The sequence below is a fragment of the Fopius arisanus genome, unplaced genomic scaffold, assembly GCF_000806365.1.
Source record: "Fopius arisanus strain USDA-PBARC FA_bdor unplaced genomic scaffold, ASM80636v1 scaffold00043, whole genome shotgun sequence".
Lineage (NCBI taxonomy): Eukaryota > Metazoa > Arthropoda > Insecta > Hymenoptera > Braconidae > Fopius > Fopius arisanus.
This window is the reverse complement of record NW_011887782.1, coordinates 49,994-60,023: the sequence shown is the minus strand read 5'-3', so window position 1 is coordinate 60,023 and position 10,030 is coordinate 49,994. Positions and strand designations below refer to the sequence as shown.

Sequence of the window (10,030 nt, the reverse complement as noted above, 5' to 3'; positions counted from 1 at the left end):
GGTGGCACGCGCCTCGATGATCCACTCAATCCGCATTAAACTCAATGTGCCCCCAGGAGTACAACGAGGAAGCCCCAGACCAGGGGATGAGAAGGTATAGACTCTGGTGGAGTTGTGTTGAGGTCAGTCCAGCGAATAAAATTCCATGTGCAAACAGTGTAGAGCAACTGGAGCATCACGAGTGTCACAGTTTAGCTGTTTATATCTGTATCATAATATAAATCCACGAGGCGCGAGTCCCTTGTCAGTTTATCGGGCTTGTCGTTGCGTGTGCACCTCTGAGATAGAGAGGTTGTTATAACGCCGTTGGGTGTCTACTCCAAGTTAAAGAGAGTATCCGCTTTTGGAAGAGGGTGAGGATAGAGTGAGATGAGAGGAGGTCGCGTGCCACTCCAGGAGCTAGAGACTTATTTTCCCCCACGTACCAGACCCATGGAGATGTTGATTCGTCGTGGGATAGGTTATGATCGCCATAGTCCTGGAATGGTGTTACAATATTCCAACATATCTAACAATATCTATTGTTGTACAAAGATTTACCACGTCCTGAAGAAAAAAGTCCTCTAAAAAATGCATAATTATGATATGATATGATAATTATGTGATGATAATGTTTAAGAATGTTTATAAGCTCTACGATACTATCCATAGGATTTTTTATTCAATGTTTCTTGCCCGAAGAATATCGAATGATTTTTATTTGTTTAATTTAATAAACAATCTTAGTGCTAGAATAAAAGGAAAAGGATTTAGCAAGGGATAAATTTATTTAGAAGTTAATTGCTAATTTATTAATAATAAATATATTCAATCCGATACAAGGCGATTATCCACTTGTTTTTCTGTTAATTAATGAAATCCGTTGTAGTAATGAGAATGTTCTGACATAAATTTCCATTCATCTGCCGAGTCGAATGAAAAATAGAAACTCGTCTCCACCAGACTCTACTAACAGATAGCCAGTGTTCCTGACATCGTGGGATGTTTTATATTATTTACACGTAAAACTTCGTACAAGTGTTTTACCGCTCACAACACAATTGTGTTAGTAGTTGGCAACGAGCACTCGTTTGTCCAGCTGAGGAATAACTCTCGTTTTTCCTCAGCGACAGGTAACACAAAACATTCCAATTTTTTACTATCAATTTTCATCATTTTTTTATCCAACGTTTCTTCTTTATTCTGCACGGGAAGGGCCATCTGAAGCAGATGGCGAGGAGTGGAAAAAAGGTAATTGCCTGTTTAGAGTGAAGGGCCAGGATAAATGTTTATTGTATATCCCAATACGTGGGCTCGTAATGAATCTCAATGAGGTGGAGATCGATAAAATTTCATGGGTGGGCCTCTCATCTCTCTCGGGGAATTTTTCGCAGACAGACTTCGATAGCAAGTGCCTACAGTGTATTTCAAATCCAAATCTACATAAAATATCGGGGATCTTCATGAAATATTCACTTCCCTCTCCGCATAACTGTTTGATAACGTTAGATTGTGTTTTTATTGAAAAATGGAAATGAGAGTTTGATTGATCGACGAGATAGTTTTGGTTTAAATTTTCATTTTTATTTTGTTACTGCGGAATTTTCGATTTTAAATTGAAAGAAAAGTGAATGGATTCTCCAACATGTCTTCCTCGAACTAAATCATTGTCTCGAATATTTTTGTTCTGTTAAATCTGAAAGTCTTGAACGACAAAATATTTGACTCGAAGAATCAATTTCAAAAACGTTTTATTATCTTCGGCTATTGAACAATCGAGAAGAAAAATTAGAGTGTGTTATTTCTGGTTTGAACCGAAAAATAAAATTCGCCCAGTACTTTTGAAAAAACGATTTTTTGAGTTCAAAGAAAACTCGTTTGAAAACCTGTTGGTTTTTCTTGTGCAGGTCTCCAGTCATTTACGAAAGAATCTGCACAACTTTTTGTTCTCCACGATAAAATCCCCTGGAAAGAAAAAACTAGAGACATGTTTTTGTAGCTGATAAAGTCATTTACAAGAAGTACTTCTAAGAATATCTCATGAAACTCTTCCCATAACTATTTCATTTAAAATAACAAATTTATCTTGAGATTATCACGAATACCAGAGAATTCATTAATCCACGAATTGAAAAAGGAAGGCCTTAAGTATTCAAGAATTTAATAATATTTCACGACATGATAATTCTCGTATTTTATTACTCGATTAATCTGCATGATCATTTCAGGTGACCCTGATAACTCACGCGAGGGAGAGATGAGTAAAGAGAATGTGGGGAATTTTCAAATGCCACGATAAATCGATACAAGTGAGGTTTTGAAGAATTTTCATCTCGTCTCGGTTGTACCTCTTGGGGACTGGTAATTTACATGATAATGGCTGTGGCCAGCGGTGTGGTTTATGCGGAGTGTCCCCTCGAGGCTGTGATCCAAGTCAACAGCTGACGTATTATGAATTATAGAGTCAAGTATCAAGCACTTTACTTGAATTTTTCCGCAGACAATTTCATAAAAAATCAAATAATAATTCTCGAAACGGAGCAATAAATAACAGTAATAGAATAATAATTATTGACTCATTGCATTTATCGTGTGGATAGATAACATTATTTATATTTTATTTTGTAATTGAATCACCGATGACTACTGCCGATTCGTCCCAGAATGTACGTGAAAGTTATTCAGAGAAAAAGAATTATGTACTCACGGAAATAAAGTATTATTTGTTATTACGGAGCAATAATTGCGCTCATTGAATAATTACAATTGTAAGTTTCAAGTTAAAAAACTTGGAATTTTTAACAGCGGACAATTATCGGTAATTATTATTCGTTTGTTGCAGAAATTCCAAAAATGATAGCTAGAAAGAAAAAGACATTGCCCTCGCAAAAAAAAAGTATATTAACACTCTGCAAATTATCTCTAAATCAACAATTAATAAAAAATAAATAAAAACGTTGGAAATTAATCAAACAAGTAATCACGGAAATTGTATCTCTCAAAATCGTTAACAAATCCCTCCGAATTAAAGACTGTATTCTTCCAAGAGATTCCTGGGAGCAATAAAATAAAAACGCAGAAAATATCGGACTTTAAAATTCCGTTCCACTTGAATAATTCCGGCAATACGACTACCAGGGTGAAAAATATTTTCACAGTATAAATTTAATTCTTTGGAACAGTGAAAAAATAAGTGGAGAAAAATGGGTCAGCAATCTCCCTCAATGCTCTCCCTGAACTTCATTGAATTCCATAAGTAAAAAAAAATTGACGAGTTAAAACCGGAAAACAAGTTTTAAGAATTGAGATAATTGGGTGGAAAATAATTAATGGGCTGGGGTGTCTTTTTATAGGTGTAAAAAATTGAAAATTACGAGAGGTTGAAGTCAGGTAGCTGAGAGGAGGAACGAACGAGTCAATTTACATAAACATACATCAACAATCCCGGCCAACGTTGGCCCCAGTGGAGTTAGATAATGAGTCGTAATTACGCCAACGGAATGACCAGTTGAATGGCTTCTGTCACATTTGATATTCTGGGTAGAATTTCCGAACGATGACCCAAGAATTGAAAACAAAAAATCTCTCAACAGTTGGAATATAGAAATAAGAATAATCATCGAAAAAATGTGGAAAAGTAAAGGTTCACGATATATCATGAGCGAGTCAACTTGAAATCCACGATCGAACGTATCATCAGGTACAGTCCACTGACAGTACCTGTAATTAGAGAAATCTTCGTCGTTTATTCGACCCTGGTAGACCATAAATCTACCCGCGAAACGAGAAAAAACACTTTCGTGGAACATGTTTCTATGGGGCTCATTACGAGGTATGTTTTGTTTACGCAATGAAATATTATTATCATAAATTTTTTAAATTGCTGTCTTTTTACATCGTGTGGAATTCCGGACAAAAATAGAGACGCTTGATTTTAACGGGTACATATTCTGGCGTTTATTCTCTGTGAATGCTCAACAACTTTAGTTTAATGGAGTGATTTCATTTCGACTAACGTAATTTTTCGAATTGAGTGATAAAACTTGGAAATTTCAGTCTTGAGTTATTTTATGATCTGCAAACTCTTCTAGGAGATATCGACGGGACTATTCACGTAACAATTTGTTTAAAAGAGAAAAACAATATTCGTTCTGCGACAATTGTTTCTTTTAATCGTTAATCATTATTAGTAAGAGATTTATATGAAGTGCATCTCGTGTGAATGACCTGAGTCAATATCATTTTATTATTGAAAGTAGATCGATAATTCATGTTTGAGACTTTCAAATTCAAACCAGTCAGGAAGTGATAAAATTGATTACAAGTTTTCCTGTTTAAAAAAATGAATTTGAAAAATCTCTTGAAAAATCTAATCGAAAGTTTTCCAGAAAAGTGAAAAAACGGTGAATTTTACCGAAAAGGGCGTAGAACATCCTTCAACATATCGTGAAAAATAAATTTTCCCATGCGGTATGATCTCCAGAATCATCAATCTCAGCATCTAAAAGCCATTCACAACCACCTGTACGTGAAGCATCCCATCATCGCCATAACTCTCATTACCCAAAGCCCCATAAAAAGATATAATCTACCTAAGCCTTTTGTCTCACCCAAACGTTATACATCCCAGGTTGTCGCAAGGAAGCTACACCAGTACCTTGGAACAGCTGGACGCCAGCTGGAACTCGTGTTGAATCTCGTTGGGGCCAGAAACGGGAATTCTCGAGTCTGTGGAGTCCCCTAACAAGCAAAGTGCATATTCCACCCGAGAATGACTCCAGTGAAATATGAAATAAGTAAAAAAAAAAAAATAACCGATAGTATCCAGGAAGAGGTTTGCACCTTGCGTCAACCCCATTAAATCACCCAACACCCTGTTTATCGACGTTGGACACGAGTAATTGGGCATCGAGGCCATTGCATCATTGCCACCTCAGGGGAGTGTACAGAGGTGTACTGAGGTCCAAGTGAAAAACAAGACTTCTCAATGCATCCACTGGCCATTATTCCTCGAATACCCTCCAGGCACTATCGTTTCTCTCCCAAGTCGAGTGTAAAGACCACTCTGACATCTTGGTAAGTGATAAAAAAATTCTTAACACGTGTATTTATCAACACTCCACGAGAATTATTGTTAATCATGGCAGTGATTTATATGTCGTGCTCTACTGGGGGGGATTAATAAGCCAATGATCATTGATTTTTCCAATGGGGAAAATTATAATCAGAAAGCAATCGAGGAGGCGATGGAATCGATCCAACGGTTTTAATGGATTTTTCGGCGAAAGCGTGGGGTTTTAAATAAAAATACATAAGATAGCTTTCGCAGGGAATTCCACGAGCTAAAAAAAAGTCCTTTGACATTTTTGTCTGAGCCAATTATTTTCTGAGATATACAGAATCTAATGAGTGCCATTTTTGGAGCTCTACCGTCTTGTCGAATTGATCATTGTACCTTTCAAATGACTCGTTCGTTCCAAATCAGACGTTCACCATCTCCTCCCTTGACATCCCCATAAATCTTTCACAACTGCTGTACTTTCAACGTTTAAATATGAATATTGTCGAGCTACAAATCATTCTCTTGGTACAATCTGCAGGAAATAAATTGAATTGATCATCGTACCCTTCAAATTACCCATCTATTCTCAAATACGGTTCAACCTCCTCGCCACCACACGACATCATTCTGAATGTTTAACCGCATCTCAGACACTTCCATATTTCAAATGTCACGAAAAGCGAAAATAACTACTTCTATTATTATCCCAGCGCCAACATTCACACGAGCAAATGATGATAGCATGAAAGTATAACTCGATGAATCCGTGGTGGGTGAAAACTCGATAGCGACTGTTTCGGACAACAGGGCGATTTGGCAAGCCACGAATGGTCATCAGGGGATCAACAAGTGGCTCATGATTTTGTCAGCGGTACTAGTGGTGAGTGTGCAACTGCTACACCCGTGGTACACCACTAAAACGTTACCAATCTCGTTTGGATGGCTCTCGCCTGCTCCATACATGAGTCCTCGTTGTTTCATTTTTTTTTTTTTATTCTGATCGGATTGACCGACCAGTCGATGAATGAAAATAAAAAATTCATTCTCTTTCTGAACTGCTAGTTCAGCTGGAAAGGAATCTCCGGTAGGATAATATTTTTTTATGGCCTCAGGCTTTTTAGAAAAAATATTCATTTGATGGACAGATAAAAAATCACGGGATTTCACTTAAAAATTCGAAAATCAATGGAATATTTTCTCTCTAAACAATATAACGACCATAATTACCTAATTTTTGTCATTTTTAATGAAATATTAATTTTAAAAAATTCCACATTCATTCTCCATAAAAAACTCCGTAAATCAATTATTCTAAAATGCTGGACGTAATAAATAAATAAACAATTGGCTATTCAAAATTTATAGAAAATTCCGGAAAAGTATTATAGTCTCTCCCTAAAGTTCTATTGTTTTTGTGAAAATTCCCGGGAGAAATTACAATTTAAAATCTATTTTTCGGTAAATTTCCATGTGAACCCTGGGGTCATCGAGCAACAAGTGTCATCATCTGCTCTACCTCTCCATTCAAAAATATCCAGCAGAAATATAGAATGACAATGGCCAATTGTATATCGTGGGAAAAGCGGTGAAGTGGGTGGAGGTGGGAGGGAAGTGGTAGAGGGCAGAGTATCTCTGCCAATTGTTGATGAATTAATAACCAGTTCGATGTTACCTCTGCCGTTAGTGCAGCGGAATAGCTATCCCGGTAATTGCCCAGCATAAATCACCCAGATCCTCGCGCAATTAATATCCCAGCGTCATTGGATGATGACCTATGTATCATAGTGGAGCAATCCAATAGGTACCAATGATCTCCTAAATGGGTTTGAATCCATTTGATTCATCTCTGCTTCATTCCCACGCCTTAATTTCGTCAGAAATTCATTGAGAACATTCAATCACTCCATTACCATTAGTTACTCTGCCTAATTAATTAATTATCCACAAGAATAATTGCGCCATAAAATACCAAATCATTTATTCATTTATATTTTTGGTTGATCAATGAGAGATTTTTTATATAATTATTTTGTAACGGAAAGACTATAATTAGTGATTATCCATTAATTATTTAAATCTCAGAAATTAATTCAGGAAAATGAATCAATTCATTATTAATTAATCTGCATAATTGATTAATTACACAGAAGAATGAGAGAAAGAGAGAGTAAGAAAACTCAACCGTAATTTTATATATGTATATATTATTTATATGCACATTATTTCTATGTAACGAATACAATTTAAAAAAATGAGTTCGAGATTTTCAAATTTTTGCAGAGATCAAGGAATTGGTTTCTCCATAAATCACTGACTATAAAAATAGATTAAATATCCGGTGTTTCCTGACTCAATTCTAATTCTGGATATAAATCCAATAAATCGAGCTCGAACGATATTTATTCATTAAATTCCCACGTGTTTACTGTTGAAAAAGCCATTTAAACGCGAAAACAGAAAAGAAAAATGTTAAACGACTAAAATAAGATAGTCTTATCTGGCCGATTTCTATTACGGAAAATGCAACACGAGTCTAATCGAGCGTAAAGAGTTATTCAGCAATTAATGAAAAATTGTTAAACCAGTCTCTCACCATGGCTGAATGTCATTGCGATAAAGTCTGAGAAAGAATGGTTGAACCCTCGTTTTATTTCATTGGGTGAGAGAGGGGTATGAGTCCCACAGAAAGGGAGAAGTGGGATGTATAATCAACGAATAAATCAAGATAAAGCCTGTCGTTTCGTAATCACCATTTAAAAGTATTTCGTTTCACTTCTTCATTACTTCTCCGTTCATTTCATCATCTTGAATTTTTTTGTTGTTGTGAATTTAATGGAATTATTACTAATCGAATAATGAGAGTCGTATAAGTTAGACATGTTCCCATCGATGCTGTATCTCCTGACGTTAATAGGAATTTTATTTTCATCGTTTCACTCGTTCAATTGTGATTTATCGAATTAATAAATCGATGATTCTTACCATTCGTTAGAACTGATAGTTCATGGTTTATTCTCATGCTCGACCCGACAATGCACGAGGTATTTCATCGAAATTTAATCGCCAATTCTTTCTCCCATTAATTATTCTCACGATTTAATCAAGTGGAGTTATCCACATATTTCATCTGTAAATTAATGTGTAAAAATTGTTTCATCTTCTGGAATTGATTTCTAGAATCGATTTCACAACAGAAAAGATTTTTTATATTTCCGTGATTCCTTAATGCTCACTAATTAATCCCTAATTTTAATCACCAAATCATTGGTCCCGGAAAAATCAATAATACAAAATCCATAAATTAACGATATTCCATAAATTAATAATATTCCATAAATTAACAATATTCTTCTAATAATTATCCCCCGGAAATCATTGAATTCTATTGATCTGAGAAATCAATTTTCCCCTGATTTTCAAGCTAATAAAACTTTCCAGCATCGAGACCTGAAAATAAAGTTTAAAACTTTTATCAGATCGTGAAAAATGTTCATTTATTTTTCCGCCATCGCGTGACACCTGCAATCGACTGATCAACGACCAGAAAATGGCATGTGGGTGTAAAATAGTCCATGAAAAACTATAATATTTTCTGCAAAAAAACCCCGGCGTTTGCCCCTAGGGCTCGTCACGGTGGAAAAGAGGACAGAGCGTCACGTTTTCGAGTACAACATCCTGACGTCGTAACCGATTCTCTAACGTGTGTGGTCCCTTGAGGAACAAGAACAAAAAGGATACAGTACTTGATAATCACAAAACATGTCACTACAATGCGTCAAGTCAATTGTCAATTGTTCACGATTAATTTGAAAAAATGGAAACAATAATTTTCCATTTTGAATATAAAAATATTGTTTCCATTTTTATACACGGAGAGAAATATTTAGTAAAAATTACGGAACTTTCAGTTCACTTATCGATTACGGAGTTGATTCGAAAAATTTAAGTGACGGTATCGTTATTTTTCACCGATAATTCAGATAAAAATTACGGAATGACGCGGAAAAATTCCGTGACTTTAGATAAAAATTACGTGACAGTTCCGTAAAATTTCCGACAACCACATTTCGCTCCAGAATTACGGAAAATACACGTAATTTTTATTGAATATTTCTCTCAGTGTACTCACTCCCATTTTTCCGCTTCCTCCTAATTTCCATCACCCCAAAATCCCCCCCAAAAAATGGCAGCGGTAGAATTACGTCTTTTTTGGCCCTCAGATCGACATGAACCGAGACAATAAATTAGTTATCAACAAAAAAAAAATAAAACAAAATTAACCGCCAATGAAAATGTTCCTGCGAGAATAATGCATTCTTTATGTGCCCTTGACAGCGAAAAATGTCGGGTACCAACTGTCAATGTTATACAAAACGTGACTCATAAATTTTTCAAAAAAAAAAAAAAGAGAAAAAACATTCACTGACACAAGGCGAATGACTCAGGAGCGGTAACCAAGAGGGAGATGCGAGAAGTTGGAAGAGTATAAAAAAGTGAAATTGTCTTGGGATGATTTGGTCTCTGTTACTGTGGGAGGGATTCCAGACTGCAATTCTGTATACCTCGCCCCAACATAAAGATATCACTGATGTCAGGTATAAATCAACGAGAGCAATAATCACAAATAAAACCGACAACGAGGCTATTCCATATCGGTTAACTTGTAAATTAACTCGAGAAAAAAATATCGATATGATTTTTCTTATAATTCACTGGATGAATCTGATCTAGTGGGTCATAAAATATTAAATCATTTATTCATTCGGTGGATTACATCTTAAATATGTATTCAATGCGTTTGTGACTATTATTAATTATCATTGCTAAATATTTGTTTATTCATTTGCGGTTTCTGTGAGTCGATGAGATTTCCGAAGTAATTATTTTTTATTGTTAAATTATTACTGCATTTTATGGAAAAATTAGCACGAACCCGAAATCTAGCGTTTAGATTCTGTAATAATATCATTTCATTTCATATAATAATGT

The 10,030-nt window shown here is 35.5% G+C and overlaps 2 long non-coding RNA genes across 2 annotated transcripts in view; both read left to right on the top strand.

Moving 5' to 3' along the window:
* The first annotated feature begins 1,059 nt into the window (after positions 1-1,059).
* Positions 1,060-2,468, top strand: LOC105266949 (uncharacterized). The gene is made up of 3 exons (XR_892208.1): positions 1,060-1,112; positions 1,195-1,230; positions 2,208-2,468. It is a non-coding gene; the product is annotated as an uncharacterized lncRNA (long non-coding RNA).
* An 865-nt stretch (positions 2,469-3,333) lies between these two features.
* The window catches only part of LOC105266948 (uncharacterized), a 12,677-nt gene continuing 5,980 nt past the window's right edge, over positions 3,334-10,030 (top strand). The window contains exons 1-2 of the long non-coding RNA XR_892207.1: positions 3,334-3,811; positions 4,610-5,055. This is a non-coding gene — a long non-coding RNA (uncharacterized lncRNA). The remainder of the gene's footprint in view (positions 3,812-4,609; positions 5,056-10,030) is intronic.